Below are 17299 nucleotides of genomic sequence, written 5' to 3' on the forward strand. Positions count from 1 at the left end.
CAGACCTGCCAATCAAAGTTTGAATATGTAACCTCACTGTACCCCAGAAACTGGAAAGCAGTTGCACAACAAATAAAACTTCTTTGACCTTGGGAGGTTTAAACCACTCTGGGGACTTTTGGTGGGACTTGGGTTCAACACATTTGAGGGCATGGAATGGCAGTATAGGTGTGGAGATCATGTGTGGATGCGAAAAACAGCTATAAGATGCTACTGAAAAGTGAAAGCCTAAGTCTTCCGTAAAGTCCCAGAGAAGCAGCATTGGGAATCAATCATTCAGAGATGGAGCTTCTTCACCAAATTGTTTGGGTGAATGGTCTGATGTTTAAAAAAAAAAAAAAGTAAATATAGTTTTATGCATGGACACCTTTTGACAAAAGGAGAACCTTTTGACTCTTTTAAATTCCCTGGCCAAGTAACCATGACTTTCTCCAACAGAAAATCCCTTAGCAAGAGGTACCAGACAAAACTTTTAGGCGTCTTTGGGTGGGGAGACGTTGCTTTGTTGGAAAATGCTGGAGAATGAGTGGCAACAGGAAGCAATCACAGCTTTGCTGCTTTACAGGAGGTCTCTGCTGGCTCTTCCTCTCCTTCTTGGGCCACTGTGCGCTCTCTTCTTAGGCTCATTTCCCCATTCTCTTAATAGACTGGCAGGCAGATGAATTTTAACAGTTCCTTCATTCAGCCATGATGAAGCTTCCAGCAATCTGTCAGCACAGGGGAGACAAGCAGGACTTTTGCAAACTCTACTATTTTTCTGCAAGGCCACGTCCTGGAAAAGGATAAAATCACTGAGAGCAACCCTGCTTGAGGCAATGTTGGGTCCTTGCTCTGTGTCCTTCTGGGCTGCTGCTCAGGGAGTCAAGCCAACAAGATGGTACTTGGCAACATGGCCATAGTAGGACTTGCAAGATTTATCGTAAGTGTAGTGGGATCTCTCACCTGTGCAGCCACAAGATCTTTTGGCTTAGGGAACTTGCCCTAAATGAACTTTGCTGAGGGCCAAACTGTTCGATATGACACTAAAGAAGGAGTTATGCCTATCATCACAAACCTCTGCAAGGAGCTTTCCAAAGTTTCTTGTCATTGGATAACTTTCCACAATGTCTGCAGGACATGTCTACCTGACCCACAGCAGAGCTGAGAAGCTTAGAAGCTTTGTAGGCACAGATTACAGGGCTTTTGTAGCAAGAACGCTGTTTTTTACTATGCTCTAGAGAGATCACTGGATTTTTTAGAGGTCCTTAGCAGTTGTTCCAAAGTTCTGCTGAAGTTCAGAAAATCAGGTAGGTCTCTCTCAGTAGAGTATTCTGTAGCTGCTGGAATGATACTTAGAAATACAATTGGTCTGTAAATTGCAGAGTTTTGGAAAGGTTTGAACATAACTGTTCACCTGGCAATATTTATGAGTTCTGTGGACTCCTTTAGCATCTGCGTACACAGCTGCAAGATCGCACCAACCCCTTTGTTAGACTGCCCCATAGGTCTAGTCTGAATATTAAATCAGTAGGAGAAGACACAGCTAGTATTATCTTCCAATAAAGACAACAAAGGTCAAAGCAACCTCGTGGGTCAATTCCGCTGATTTTAGCAATGGGGACATCACCTTATTTAGGCTGCACAGTTTTCTTTCCTGGAGGATCATCTCCCACCTCTGAGGATTCCTACACATCATTAACAGTAAAGCATGATTAATTACCAGCATTTACTAATTAACTTCACAATTAATATTTATTTTACTCATGCGCTATTTCTTTATGAAGAATCAAGGTTTGGTTCTGTTGGTATCATTCAACTCATCCTCAAATCATTATAATTTCGGACTATAAGGACCATCTCAGTACTGGCTGGAATGCTTTGTAGCTGGAAATGTGAGTGCACATTCATAAAGAGCTGCTGTGACATCAGATACCACTGACTGGAACACTATAAATTCACATTTTTAGCTGAACCAGCTCACCCTCTGGATTTTTACTCTGCAAGCTTTAAGATCCAAAAAAAGCATTTGAACTTGACTTTATCAGCCCAAGCTTGCTAACTGGAAATGTAAGGCTTATAATTTCCCTGCTTGTCACATTCACTTTGTGTCAAATTGGAGAAAACTTGCAGTAGGATTTGCTAATTAGATGTCTTTTGCCTCTAGGAAAAAGTCATAAAAATGGTGGAAATCATCTTGGTTTCCTGGAAGGTTGATCTGAATGAAGGTTTTGTTTGTGTCTCTGTTTTATTCTCCATTGTTGTGGGAAAGATTCACCTTTCTGTTGTCTATCAGGATGCAAAATATGCGCAGTCATGAAAAAAACTTAGAAATTCAACACTATCTTGGTTTAGAGAACAATTAGAACCTCCAGACTCTGCACTGATTTAATCAGGTTTGCAGTGTTTGTACAGAACCTGGGTTGATGTGGGAAAAATCTGTAACTGGGCTTGGGTAGAAGTTTAAAGTCTAACTTTCTCCTTGTGAAGAAACATAGTTCAGTCAATGAAAGGTACTTCTGAAGTAAGACTTGAGGTTTTTGAACAAAAAAAATTGACATTTTAAACTAGCCTAAGAAATTCCGCACATATTTTTAAGGTTTTTGATAGGCCATAAGATTTGTTCAATAAGATCCATCAATCTTCTGCCAATGAGAAGTAAAAAAAAAGAAAAAAAAAAAGAGAGAGAAAAAGCTTGTATCTACTAAATAAAATATTATTCATCCCCTTCTGGTTTTGACCTAAAGCCAAATTAAACTCAAAAGTTTCAAGCTGACTTCTCCTCCAACTTTTTTCATTCAAATTCATTTACTCAAGGAAGGGAAGAAAAGAAGGCTGAGCTCATGAGAATGGGAAGCCTAATGGAGCAAGGCCGCTCTATCTGCTACATGAGGGCATGTGCCCAATTTAGTCTCATCTTTGGGAGCAAGGATAACACCAGAGATCATGAGAGCTTCAGACCTCACTTTACAGGAACAATCAGTGGTCCTTATTCCAGCTCTGGAAGTGTCAGTGTTGTCTCTGGAGTTACAACCCACAACAGCGTTTCCTTGTGCTGAGCTCAGGGCCTTGTTAATCCTTGTTTCTTTACAACTGCTTTGAGGGATCTTCTACTCCTTTTTCTTTTTTCTCTTTTTTTAGTTTTTTTTTTCCCCAAGAGCCCAGGAATGTAGTGTGATTAATTGCAGTTTGGGGCTTTTTTTTTTTTTTTCGCCCTCACTTGCTCTAATTGGAGCATGCCTTAGGGCATTTCATTTTCTTCACCAGGCCTTAACAGACTCCTTTTAAATCTGACTAGTCTCCCTTCCTACCAAAAACTGAGCAATCCCTTCTCCAGTACCTTCTCCAAGCATGAGTGTCTCTTGCCTTATGCTCTCCCACCGCAAGGCTTTGTACTTTGCAGCACGTGGCCAGTGCCTCCATGGCCCACAGACATGGCATGGCTGCATTTGGCTGGGGAGAGGCCGCAGAGCAGCACGAGACCAAGGGATGTGCCACCAGTGAGGAACATGTGCTCAGAGGAGCTCCAGGTGCTGAGGTGACCCCCTCTTGCAGGCTCCCTCCATCACACCAGCCCTTCAAATGCCCAGAAATTCAGGGCTTAACTGATATATATGCAGCGCTCTTAAATATCTCCAAGGAGTAGAGATGGTATTTCAAATAACTTGGCAGCTCTGCAGAGGTGCTGAGACAGATTCTCCTCTCATTTTCTCCAGTGTAAAGCCATGGTAATTTCATTTATTTTCACGAGAGCATAATTGGACTTCCAGCAGCATAGTAAGCAGCAGGATACGACCTTCTACCTTTTTTTTTCTAGAGCATGGGCACCATACAGATTTAATAAGAAGTTTATGTTAAACTGTCAGATTGTTAGAGTGCTATGCGAGGAATAAGCACCAGGAACAAAAGATCTAATGTTTTTTTTGAAAGTGCAGATAGAAAAACTCTTGTTATCGTTCACTGCTGAGTGATAACTTACACCTTTAATTTAGCCTCCGAAATTTCTGAAAGAAAATGTGGCTTTTTTGCATGATTCATATCAAAACAGTATCTTCCTAGACCTTTGTGTTTACCACTAAAGAAGAAAAGAAGAGCACATTTTGGTGAGACAACCTCTCTGTTTTCAAGTGTGAAGGAATTATTTTGCAAATATTTGTGAAATGAAGAGAGAAAACCTAGAGTGGCTTGTGGTAATTGGTACAAACCAGGACTTAAATTTGACTTAGATCATAAATAACAACGATTCCAGGCTTTTGGAATCTGCAATAATAGAAACTGTTCCATAGTGTAAGAAAATAACAATGTGACCTTTCTTTCAATGCTCGCTATAAAAATAATATTTGGATGAGAGCTTTTCTTGATAGCTCCATTTTGGTCGCATTCCTTCATGCAAGGGCTTCTGAATTAAATATTCTGGATAAAAAATTGAGTGTGTCCCAATAACCACCATCGATTGCAGGGTCATAGCTTATTTATGAACACGAAACCAGAGAGAAAATGTCATAAGTTCTTGTGTTGTCATGGTGGACAGTTGTCTTGCTAAGTGCCTTATATCATTCATGCTCAGTTTGCTGAATGAAATATATAGACAATCACACTGTGGACGGTCAGTCCCTGAGGACATTGTAATTCAAAGGCTCAGGGACACTGCCAGTTCCATAAGGTTTCTTGAACTCTTTGCATAAAGTATTTACACTGGTAGAATAGTACAATATTAGCCACTTAGGTCAAATGCTTCTTGGTTTGGGGATTTGAGACGTAGATGAGATAGTCCCTGTTGTCTCATTTGGACTGCTTTTTGAAGGTACTTCCATGAAGGTCCCAATAAAAAACATCATTGCACTTGCCTGGATGTGTTCTTTGCTAATGTCAGCACACTTGAAGTCTTATTTTTTTATTTATTAGCATTGTGAAAGTGGCTGGGAGGTCCACTGATAAGGCAGAATGTGAAAAACTGTATAAGCTCGGATTAAAAATGGCCCCTGCCTCCTTCTGTAAGAATCAAGGAAAAGATGAGTTTTACAGAAGGAATTTGAAGGATATCAGCTTCTACCCACATGCATGTCCAGATATGTTGATTTGAGGATTGCTGTGATCCAGGAGGCATTTCATGAGGCAGTCAGTTGTCTTGGCTGTGGGGAAAAAAATGCTGTTGGAGACAGGAGGCACAGTAAGGGTGCCAGCTGCTTCAGTCCTCTGATTTTACTCCACTGCCACCTTGAAGACATGGACTAGGGTGGAGAAGCAGAGAGAAAGTCAAGGTGCCTGGTGCATAGGTAGGAGAAGATGATGGTGGCTGCAAGGAAGGAAGGGCCGGTGAGAAGATCTGCAGAGTTGGTGGCTCTGAGTTTACAGTTTACAGGCCTGGGGTGGTGAGGTAGGGTAGGGAACCATCACCAAAGACAGGACAAGTTTGTGATTATTAGATTAACTGGAAAGGAGGTGTAACAGGACATGACTGGCGTAAAGAACTGTGACAATGCAATACTGACCGGGAGGAAAAGGGCCAGGCGTGTTTCAGGTCTGGTTTTCTGCTACTAAGAGATTTAGTCTGTCTTGACCTGCAATCTCATCAAAGCTGGGATATCTGTAAGGGCTTCTTACCTGGTTGAAGTGAGGATTTCTGCTATTGCTGTGTGTGCATCTGAGGCCAGAGTCAAGCCCTGAGTCAACTTCCTGCAGGGATTTTGGAAAGGCAGCCTGGAAAAACAATATAATTCCACAGCCATTTGGAGCTGGCATGGTGAAAAAGCCTTTCCTGTAAGTTTTTGCTTGTTTGTAGGCAATTTATGAATACCTCAAGAAGTCAAGGAACAAAAAAATTTTAACAGCCCCAGCTCCCATTTCTCTCCCTAAAGTCTCCCTATTATTTTAATTCCTTGAAGTCCTCAAGAGCAAGTCCCAGTAATTTTGCCTCTCTAGGGGTTCAAAATGAAGGAATATTTTAATGGAAAATATTTGTTCCTCCACTGAGCCACTTTTACTGCTGGTGTTTTTATGGTGGAGACCTGCCCCAGGCCACAGATGACTGTTATAAGACAGCAACAGACCTAGCCATGTTACTTTAATGTGAGTTTTCACGGGTGAATTTACCATTTGTATGTGATGATGATCCAGAAAATCAGCCAGATGCTCCAACAGAACTAATCCAGAACCATCTGCCTGCTTCATTTGCTGCATGCCTGTTTCTGGTAATGTACACACACAGTGTGAGAGACAGCTTTTGCCCTGAAGAATTTATAATCTAAATAAGCAAGCCAGCCAAACCTTGAGAGGAAGGAAATGTTACTGTATATTTTATATATTATCATACATTTTGGGAAAGAGAGAAGGAAGATCTCATCCAAAGCTATTACAATCAATCCATTGGAGTTGTTGGATAAGGACATAAGTAACACATTACCATTGCAGAGAAATTGTCTGACAGAGTCTGGAGTTGAACTAGACCCAGTGTCAGTCTCAGAGACACTATCCTCGTGTCCCAGGATAGTGCCTGAACCTATCACTCCTCCCAGCTCATCTTGACCTGACTGCCCTCTGCCCTTGGTCTGACAGTCTTCTCTGTAGACCCAGAAGCCACAGCTCTGAGCCTTCACTGTCTACACAGTCCCTCAGAGGAGACATCTGGAGCACTTAAAACGGTCTTTGATGCCTCTTTTTCCTTCTGTACCTATAGATTGATGGCAAACAGCCCATCGAGGTGCATCCAGCGGCTTGCCAACTTTCCAAAGGGCCTTTGAGACACCCGTGCATAGGTGGACATGCCCCCGCTATGCCTGAGATTCTGTTTGCCACCTTGTGTGGGGGAAAGGGGTGGGGTCTTGAGGGTAGCCTCACACCACATTGAACGGGCCAACCATGTTGACTTCATGTCATCTCTCCAAAAACTGTCCTCACTTCTCTGTCCCCTCTGACAATGCTCTGTTTTGACAAGCCCCAGCTGGAATTCAGAGAGGGGCTGAGTGCCTGAAGGGGTTGGTCCTTCTGAAAAGCCAAGCGCCTTTCCCAGTCTTTTAATAGTACTACGTAGCCTTGACATAGCTGTGGAAACATGAGTTGAATGATTTTCCAATTTCACAGGAAAAGGTGAGGATTTGTGTGAGGTCCACATCATACTGTGAATCAGTAGAAAACACAGAAATCAGGTAATAGGGGTGATAATTGTCCCTCTTCTTCATACCAGTTATCTGTATTTAATGTTAACCCCTTAACCTCCCTCTGTAACCAGGGAGGAAGGCACAGCTCAGAGTACCTAAGCCAGACACATGCGTGGGGCATAACCTCGCTGTGGAAGACTCAGCATCCATGAGCCCATCTGTGCTGCTCTGCCTGCAAGACACACGCAGACTGAAATTGCGGTGCCTTGAACTGCATGCAAATATGTCAAAGGAAGGGAGGACAAGGGGCTTTGAACACTCTCAGGTGAGGTTTCACAGGATGGCAGAGCTGATCTACAGGCTAGGAGCTTCAGAAAGGGGCAAGGAGTCCTCCCCCAACCCAGCCCCATGCCCGCTCCTTCCTCTGGCACCAGCCCTGGCACTTGTCTGAGCTCTCACAAAATTGGCAGAAAACAATCCTTTTTCTCTCTGTGTTGGTTTTCTGCTCTTTTAGTGATTTCCTCCAGCACGTGGGGTCAGACAAAACCAACACTGGCGCAAGGGAAGTGGCAGGAGCACATAGCTGGAGGCAAGAAGTGGAGATGGGATTGTCCCTGCTGGCAGCAGCAAGTTGTTAAACTCGACTCAGTGGGCTGGTGCTGGAGAGCCTCAGCTACAGGGGTGGCCGGAGAAGGAGTGGAAGGTGGACAACTGACTGTGAGAGGGAGTCTGGGAGGAGAAGGACAGGAACTGAGGGCAGGAGAGAATTGGGGAGCAGAAAGTTTAGTGCAAGGGAAAGAAATGGCGAGGTGGGACTGGATCTAGAGTAGGACAAACACGATGGGGCACACAGAGACTGGGGAGGAGGTGGTGAAGGAGTGAAGTGCAGGAAGGATGAGGGTCTGAGGATAGGAAGAAACCTGGAAGGCAGTAATACAGAGTGCAAATTGGGTTTGGGTGAGGGGGAATGAGGGAGAAGGATTGGGAGCTCAGGAGGAGGAAGCTGAGAGTGAGTCTGGGCGCAGGCAGAGGAGGGCAGGGGACTGGAGGGTGGGAAATAGTGTGGGAGGAAACGGAGCAGAACGGGAGCTACTGACACACAGGGGACAAGTACCTATGGTCTTTGCAAAGGGGAGAGTGGAAGATTAAAACTAACTTAAAAGCTAACTGTTTCTGTTCCTACGCCAGGAATAAGTGAAGGGGCATAAGGGGCTCGTTGTCCAGTAGTTCCCAACGTGTCTACAGGTCTACAGGAAGTCTTCGGGACAGGGCAGGAAATGCAGCTTTCCAGACCTGCCTCACTCTGAGCCCTTCAAATCGCCAGCTGAAAGGACACACTACATGTTTCAGTCTGTGCTATTCAGCCCGCCAGTCTCCGTCAGTCAGGGAGACAGAATAAGCAACATATTTGTCCCACTGGAAAAAAAAAAATGAATACATCCCATCCTCTGGTTTTCTTTCTTCAGGGGACCCTACAGCTCTTCTACAATCCCTGGCTGCAAGGGTGGCCATTGCATGACCAACATATATAGAATAGAATAGAATAGAATAGAATAGAATAGAATAGAATAGAATAGAATAGAATAGAATAGAATAGAATAGAATAGAATAGAATAGAATAGAATATTTGGAAGGGACCTATAATGAACATCTAATCCAACTGTCTGACCAATTCAGGGCTGACCAAGTTAAAGCATGTTATTAAAGGCACTGTCCAAATGCCTCCTAAACACTGTCAGGCCTGGGGCATCGACCACCTGCCTCTCTAGGAAGCCTGTTTCAAGGCTTGAAGTTTCTTCCTGCCTTGCAGAAGATGCACATGAGGAAGAAGGATGGAGACTGACTGGTCCTCTCAAGCCTTCATAAGAAGCTGTGTAGTCCACCTTTGTTGAAAAGTTCCCCCTGATTGACTGATACCAAAATACTTACAATGTCCAAGGTGTGAAAATGAAGGTGGTATTTCTGTGGAGCCAGTTTGTTTGGTAACCTGTAAGAGGGAGAGAGACTCTGAAGACTTTCCGTAATTCTGCGAAGATGGGTCAGATGTACTCTCACAGTCTTTTCTTTTTCCAGTCCTTTCTATAATTTGCAGTGGTTGCAAGCCGGGCCACAGCCTGGCTCCCAGTGAGTGATGTATGACTAAAGGATTTAGTGCTTTGGTTCTGGTTAGAAGAGCATCCAACTTTATCCATTGCAGAACTAGATTTCTCCAACTGACTGTAAGCTGCAATCTCAGCTGAAGCAGGCTTTGCTGGGGTGACTCCAGTCTTGTCTGGTTTCAGCTAGAATGGAAAAAAAAGAAAAGAATGTTTTTTTTTTTTTTTCCTACTGGAACTGGTAAAAGACATGGGAAGACATAAGGATTAGCAGAAGTATTGGGAGCTTCAAAACCTAAGTGCAAAACAGAGTGGGAGGAGGGAGGGTGGGAGCGAGTTCTGGCTATCCATCCCTAATCCAAAGCCGCCTGCTCCTTCCCAGGCTATACTTCACTGTCATACACTTGCAAATTCACTCCAGGAATGAAAACAGACTAACTTTAAGCTTGTTCCCAAAGCTGCAAATTTGTCCCTGCTGGGTGTTAATTTAACTGCTTCCAGGGCACCAGGATGTCTACTAGTGTTCGCTTTTCTTTCTTTCTTCTTTTTTTTTTCGCACATCTGGTGTTGTGAAAACTTCCAAAGCACCACACAGAACAGTGATGAACTGACCACTTTTAACCCTTTCTGCAGCATGTCAAGTATGAACCTGCCTGTCTCTCTCTCTCCAGCATTTTCTTCCTATAGCAGACTCCATGGGCCTGGTTATGCGTGGGGTCCACAAGCTCTAAAGTGGGTCTTATGAGCATTCCACAGGCTGAGTATTGAGCTTTTCTTCAGCTCCATCATCCTCTGTTTTTCCTGTGAATAAACCTGGCTAAACAGTAATAACTGGACTTCAAAAATTTCCATCAGGAAGAAACAAGTTTGGGGCAGGGTGTATTTTTTTCCAAAATATTTCTTTTTTTTTCCTTTTGCTTTTATCTGATGTTGCCACTTCCCAGCAGGGAGGACGTTCAGTGCAGTAGTTTTGCTCACATTATGGCAAGCGATGGCCTTTTCCTGTTGGTTTTTGATCGTTACATTTGTTCTTTAATGGCTGCATTAACTGTTTCTCTGCTGTGTCGACTGAACCAGAGCAAATTCAGAACAATCTGGGTGTCTCATTTCTAGTCATAGAATCATAGAATCACAGAATGGTTTAGGTTGGAAGGGACCTTGAAGATCATCGAGTTCCAACCCCCCTGCCATAGGCAGGGACACCTCCCACTAGACCGGGTTGCCCAAGGCCACGTCCAGCCTGGCCTTGAACACCTCCAGGGATGGGGCCTCAACAACCTCTTTGGGCAACCTGTGCCAGTGCCTTACCACCCTCACAGTGAAAAACTTCTTCCTAATGTTCACTCTGAACCTGCCCTCTTCCAGTTTAAAGCCATTCCTCCTTGTCCTATCGCTACATGCCCTAGTAAAAAGTCCTTCCCCAGCTCTCCTGTTGGCCCCCTTTAGGTACTGGAAGGCTGCAATAAAATCTCCCCTGAGCCTTCTCTTCTCCAGGCTGTCATACAACAGTCATAGCTGTTGTACTTTACCTGACGTTCTCCACTAAGTAGTCTGCATGACCAGCTCACTTGTTTCCCTAACATATTCCTACCAATAGCACACAGACCAGCTTTTTTTGTCTTTGGCTATGGTTTCCTAAAAAAAGCCAAAGGTACTTGAAACCCAGATTCCTCTTCCATTTTGGGTGGTTGTGCAATGGCACAAGGAGGGTGCAAAGTCTTCCTTTGCTGTCTTCCCCTCAGCACTATCATTACTTTTAATCATGCAGCCCTCCTTTCATACTTCCATCTCAGCAGCTGTCCCTTCTCAGCCCTGGTTCCTCTTCAGCACCAACTCCGGGGAGCTGAAACACCATGGAGAAACATCTCACAGCCACGTGGGCTGCTGAACGCAGCAAGAAAGCAGCAGTATCCATCACACCGATGCAGGAGATCCAAACGCGCCACAGTCCTTGATTTTGGCATCTTCTCTTCTTCATGTAGGGTTTTCACTGCTGAGTTTTATTTTTAAAAGAAGTAAATAACTCTCTGTCCACAAATTACAGGCCTCTGGTAAACATGAAATCTACTTTGTGGGCTAAGTACAGCTGTGTTGTCAAAATCTTGTTTCGAATTCAAAGTGCTATTAAGGGTGGCCTTTTTCAGATGCAGCACTTCTTTATGGGCCAAGCTCCGGGGCTCTGGGAAGCATTGGAGCGGTTCTTCAGAAGGGTTTTCCATAGCCGTATATATACTACATTAAAAAAAAGAAATCTTCAGATTTTTAATGTTCCTGAAATGCTTTCTGGAGCGTTGGACTCACCACCTGAAAATACTAATGAAATTTGGTTTGTGGAGATACAATCATTCATCTCCCTATTAAGCCTGAGCTTTTTAAAGCTGCAGAGTAGGACTTGTGTGTCCGTAGCCAAATTATTTATGCAGATCTAGAGAATGTCAATCCAAGAACCATATAGCTTTAACATATCCACCCCTGTTTTTCTTCTGACAAGTTTTCCAACCGGTGTACCTAGTAACCACCTTTGAAATTGGCCATAAGAAAATTTAGGCTGGAAATTAGCAACACATTCCCAGCAACTGGAGAAATTGTTTGGCTTTCCCGAGGAGAGTCCTGGTGGCCAAAAACCTAACTGCTTTTAAGATAAAATTTAGAATAAATGTTAGATGATACATGATGGCAAGGCACTCAGTTTAAAAATGGTATCCCTTTCTACTCCTCTGCTTTCATAGCAAAGTACAAAGTAGTCTTCTGGCTGTCGCCTCATGAGGCCCTTTCTTTGAAGTAACCAAGTGGGGAACTGTGTAGGCCCCTACTAAACAAAGTGGAGTAGACGGCATGGCTAGGGACACCAGATAGACTTACAGACATTTAATTGTAGCATTCACTTAAATACATGGTGTACTGTTGTTATGAGCTCTGAGGATGTTTTCCCTCTCTTCCTCCCAAAGAATCCAAAGCAAATCGAAAGCTGGTCAGTTGGTACAGTAATTGTATATAAATTTGCCCATGAATCATTAATTAAGCCAAGCTGTGGAAAAAATTAAAAAGGCTAAAAGACCTTTGGACATTTGTGTAGCAATGACTGCGCTTGATACCAGGCAATACAGAAATGTTTGGACTGTTTGCTCAAACGGGCACAATGTTAATGAATCATTTTAATCACCTTCATTATAGTCTCTCAAACAGAGGAGACTACTATGCAAAACCAAGCCTGACCAAAACAACATATAAAAACCCAGAGGCAATTGTGAGGCTGCTAATTAGATAACTCCATCTTGATATTTGCATTTGAGACTATGGATCTGGACAACATAGTACGTTACTCTCAGGGGAAGAAGCAAGCGAATAGCTGCTGCCCCGTGTCCTCTTGAACGACATGTTCAAGGTGCCTCTTGGTCTCTTGCATCCCCCCAGGGTAAATATTGGGGATACTCTTTATTGTGCTTTTCCCAAATTTTTCTTTCATCTCTGGTCTTTTTGTGGCAACAAAACAATGCAGGAGCTGGAATTATGCTATAAATGTTAGTGAAGAAAAAAGATGTAGAATGCCCAGATTTTGTGTTATTTTAGCCATGCAAATGCTACAAGCAAAAACTAAACCAAGTTCATGCACAAATACCAGTAGGAACACCAAGATAGTAGTGATAGCAGAAGTAATGAAATTATGTAATATATGCTAATTGTTTTGTAAATACTAATTCATCCGTAAAGCTTCTGTGAAGTGAGTAACTATTAATTCTTCTGGGGAGGTTAAAAATTGAGATGGTGAGATCAACACTTTTTTCTAACACAGCTAGTGAAGTTAAAGCATTAGAAATACACGTGGTGCATCTCAATAGGTGTCTTGGTACAAAGTGACTGAGTCAAGGAGAGAAGTACATCAGTACTTGTGAAAACAGGCCATCTATTTAGATGCGTAAGTATGGCTTTAATTTTAGTCTCAAAAATAGGGTAGGCTTTAGAATTAGCATAAACTTTGCAGTTTTTATAAATTTTTCAATTTTTTTTTTTTTTGACCAAGCACCTCCCCTATCAAAAATTCAGATAGGCAAAGATTCCTACAAATGCCAATGACTATTTTCAGGAAACTTCCTTTTAAAGATTTAGAGGCTTCAGCAACCAAAGCGGTCAGGATTTAATTTCATTAATATTTAAATATGTATAGTTTAAACCAGTTTAAAAATTCAGAGGTTTACATTCCACGCTGAGGGAGGCTGTATGTGTTGATACTTGTGTCTGATCAAAATGAGCTCATGTATGGTAGAGCAGCATCTTAACGCTTCACAAAATGGCAAATAGATGCAAGGTGAGGTCTACACTTTCAAATGTAGATCACAGGAGAAATTGATTTCACAGCAGGATTTCTGAACTTGCATCTCAACGACTTTATATCCATTTACACAGGAGGCAAATACATTTTCTTGTGTGACGATGCAGAGGGCAACACTGTCCTTACTGAAATGGTAATCAAAATATTGTTCATATTTCCATGTTACATAAACAACAGCAAAAAAAATAAAAAAGGTACATTCAAATATTTTAAGTTTCAAAACAATGCTTTCCAAGATTAGGGAAAGCAGGTTTTTGTTCCCCATTCAGACTCATCTCCCTTCTTGTCCATCAGTTCAGAGTGTTACTGAAGTCCTGTGAGAAACACAGGGCAAGTCCTGCAGTGAATGAGAAGGAAACAAAATCTGCACTCACCTGAAATACCCTCCCCAAGTTTGCTCAAAACAGCAAAGTGGATGGTAGGAGTCACTGTGGTGGAAGTGGCGAGTGCACATACACACAAGGAGTCATGTACACACACCATACACACAAGGAGTCATGTACACACACACACACACACACACACACACACAGGATAATGCCACTGTACCACCAGGTGTTTGCATCCCAAACACCACCTGCAACCTGCATCCATCTCAGGCAACATATGGAAGGGAAGAAGCAGCTTCCTTATAATTAATCAGAGACTTTTCAGACAACGAGAAGGTATGAGAGAGAAGATATAGATAGAGATCATGAATGACATGGGGAAGATGAATAGGGAAGAATTAATCACTGTTTCACCTAGCAGGGAAGCTGTAGACACCTAATGAAATTGTCAGGCAGCAAAACAAGCAAGAGGAAGGTGTTGTATACCTAATCATAGAATCATAGAATGGTTTAGGTTGGAAGGGACCTTGAAGATCATCGAGTTCCAACCCCCCTGCCATAGGCAGGGACACCTCCCACTAGACCAGGTTGCCCAAGGCCACATCCAGCCTGGCCTTGAACACCGCCAGGGATGGGGCCTCAACAACCTCTCTGGGCAACCTGTGCCAGTGCCTTACCACCCTCACAGTGAAAAACTTCTTCCTAATGTTTAATCTAAACCTGCCTTCTTCCAATTTAAAGCCATTCCCCCTCGGCCTATTGCTATATGCCCTAGTAAAAAGTCCTTCCCCAGCTCTCCTGTAGGCCCCCTTTAGGTACTAGAAGGCCGCAATAAGATCTCCCCAGAGCCTTCTCTTCTCCAGGCTGAACAGCCCCAACTCTTTCAGCCTCTCCTCATAGGAGAGGTGCTCCAGCCCTCGGATCATCCTCGTGGCTCTCCTCTGGTCACATTCCAGCAGGTCCATGTCCTTCTTATGTTGAGGACTCCAGAGCTGGATGCAGTACTCCAGGTGGGGTCTCACGAGAGTGGAGTAGAGGGGCAGAATCATCTCCTGTGACCTGCTGGCCACACTTCTGATGCAGCCCAGGATACAGTTGGCCTTCTGGGCTGTGATCGCACATTGCTGGCTCATGTTGACCTTCTCATCAACCAGCACCCCCAGGTCCTTTGCCTCAGGGCTGCTCTCCAGTCATTCCCTGCCAAGCCTGTTTTTATGCTTGGGATTGCTCCGATCCAGATGTAGGACCTTGCACTTGTCCTTGTTGAACTGCATGAGGTTGGCTTGGGCCCACACATTATGGATACCAACAGTAGGCATGTATTTGAAGTCGGGGTTGGGCAAATTCAGGCAAAATATTTGTCAAGGGTAGTCAAATACCATGATGTATATGCAAAGTTGCACTCAGAAAATCCCTAAATGGCAGAAGCCAGCAGATATATTGAAGATAGTCCCAGCATGTAGTGGCTCTGTTCCTATAGCCCATCTCCAAACATCTCCTCTTGGTCACTCTGGCCACTGTAACACACGCTTCTGTCTGAAGCCACAGAAATAACTCCGCTTGATCGTAGCAGAAAAGGTTATTAATACAAAGAATACCAGAAATGGTGCCTGGGGGGAGTTCAGCTTAGCTGTGTCTTCCCAACCTATCTACCAGCCTAACCTACCTAACCTACTGACCTTCCTAACCTACTTACCTAACCTAACCTTCCAACCTAACCTAACCTACCAGCCCCTCACTGCAGCACTATTTTGCCCGTTGACTGATCTCCAGTTGACCTGGCCCATTTTGGCCCAGCAGCCCCACGGCTTGTGAAAGTGGATCTACTGATGCTTTTCAGCTGTGAGAGCAGGCGCAGCGATGTGATCATGAGCCATGCCTCTCAGAAAGGTTTTTTTTTAAGACAGCAGCTCTGACAGAGCTTAGCACCCCCCAGCAGTTTCTACTGGAGTATGTGCTCCTCCTGTTGCTGCCTTCAAGGCAACTTTAATGACTGCTTTCACAAGGAGGCAGAAAAGTCCTGAGGAACACAAGCAATGGAAGGGAAATGATGATTTTCAGCCATTTATAACTGATCCAAACTGGAATGGCATTTCATGGAGTAGCCAAAAGCAATAGTATCAAGGTACTAGTCTTGCTCACTTCCAAAAGTTTCTTGCAAAAAATGAAGGAAAGTCAATTTCTAAACTAATTATTGCAGGAACCTTTTCAAGCAGAGAGTAAAGCCCCCACAATATTAATGCCTGGTTTTTACATTATGTTCAAAAGACTTCTGCCGATTACTAGGGTGATCTGTGGAAATAGTGACAGCGATCCTTGTTTACTCCTCCCTGCTCTTGCAAGTTCCTAAGCAAAAATTTTGTGTCTGATTCTTATTCAGGCTGAGATCCCCTTTATATCATTTTGACTGTAGAAAAGAGCCTTTACTAGAACAAAAATTTAATTACATATTCAGGCCACTTTGGTGTAACAGGGACTTAGTGTTAATAAGAATCAGGCTTTAGGTGTTCCAAATGCTCTTTAAAAAAAAAGGACAACAATGTGCAAAGTAAACTCCGAGTTATTAATTCAGGAGCAATATGAGCAGCAGCAGCAGTAAAGAAACCCGATACATCTATCAATCAACACAGTGGAACCCTGTTTGTTTGCACTAGTTAGAGAGTGATGAATAGCTCCTCTGTGTAAAACATTCAGCTACAGTGTGAGAGGGTAATAAATTATGTTTGTTAATTTTATATGCCATACGTATAAAAATCACTAAAAATTGTTAATACAGTGTAATGGTGACAGAAAGGTCTGATGCTGTAGGAACCTTAACGCACTGCTTTTTCATGTCCATGAGTTGAAGGTCTCTTCGGCATTTCCTGCATCGCAGGGAATATGATATAAAAGGCCTGGAGGAAGGATTTTACCTACTAATCACTCAGGTTCACAGCTGTCTCACCGGACTATACTTACCTAAAAATGACGCTTCTCGCTTACACTCATAATACCCATTACCTCAGCAGTCAATGGAGAGAAACGGGGACCTCTAGGGAATGAATGACTCTGTCCTCCAGGAGGTGGCCGAGAGAGGTGGTGTGATGCGTGGTGGTGGTGGTGGAGGCGGTGGGGTGGTGATCCCGTGGCTCTCCCGGGGAGCTGGAGGTGGCTGAGGTGGGTCCCCGGTGGGGTGGTGCACGGGAGGCAGGAGCTGGGCTGTGGGGCCAGGCTGTGACTACAGTCCTTTAAGCAACCAGCAATGAGCATTGAGAGTTTGGCCTCAAACCAGCCCCTTCTGGCACAGGTAGAGAAGAAATTTAGACCTGGACAGCTGGTGTAGACTATGTAACCACCTCCGCCTGGTATGTCCCAGGCTGCTTTCAAACTGCAGTTCAGACTGCAGTTTGTGGACACGGTTTAAACCCAGGTTGGACTCTTGCAGTTTGTTTCATCTTTATCCCTGTGAGCTCTTTCCACTTTTGGCTATCA

At 43.6% G+C, this 17299-nt stretch overlaps 1 protein-coding gene across 1 annotated transcript in view; it reads left to right on the forward strand.

The window, feature by feature from the left end:
- The window catches only part of MAML2 (mastermind like transcriptional coactivator 2), a gene marked incomplete at both ends in the record, with an annotated part of 219468 nt that overhangs the window by 150812 nt on the left and 51357 nt on the right, over positions 1 to 17299 (forward strand). The gene's annotated exons all lie outside the window — the stretch shown is intronic.

This window comes from Vanellus vanellus (assembly GCF_965231255.1).
Source record: "Vanellus vanellus genome assembly, chromosome: 1".
Taxonomy (NCBI): Eukaryota; Metazoa; Chordata; class Aves; order Charadriiformes; family Charadriidae; genus Vanellus; species Vanellus vanellus.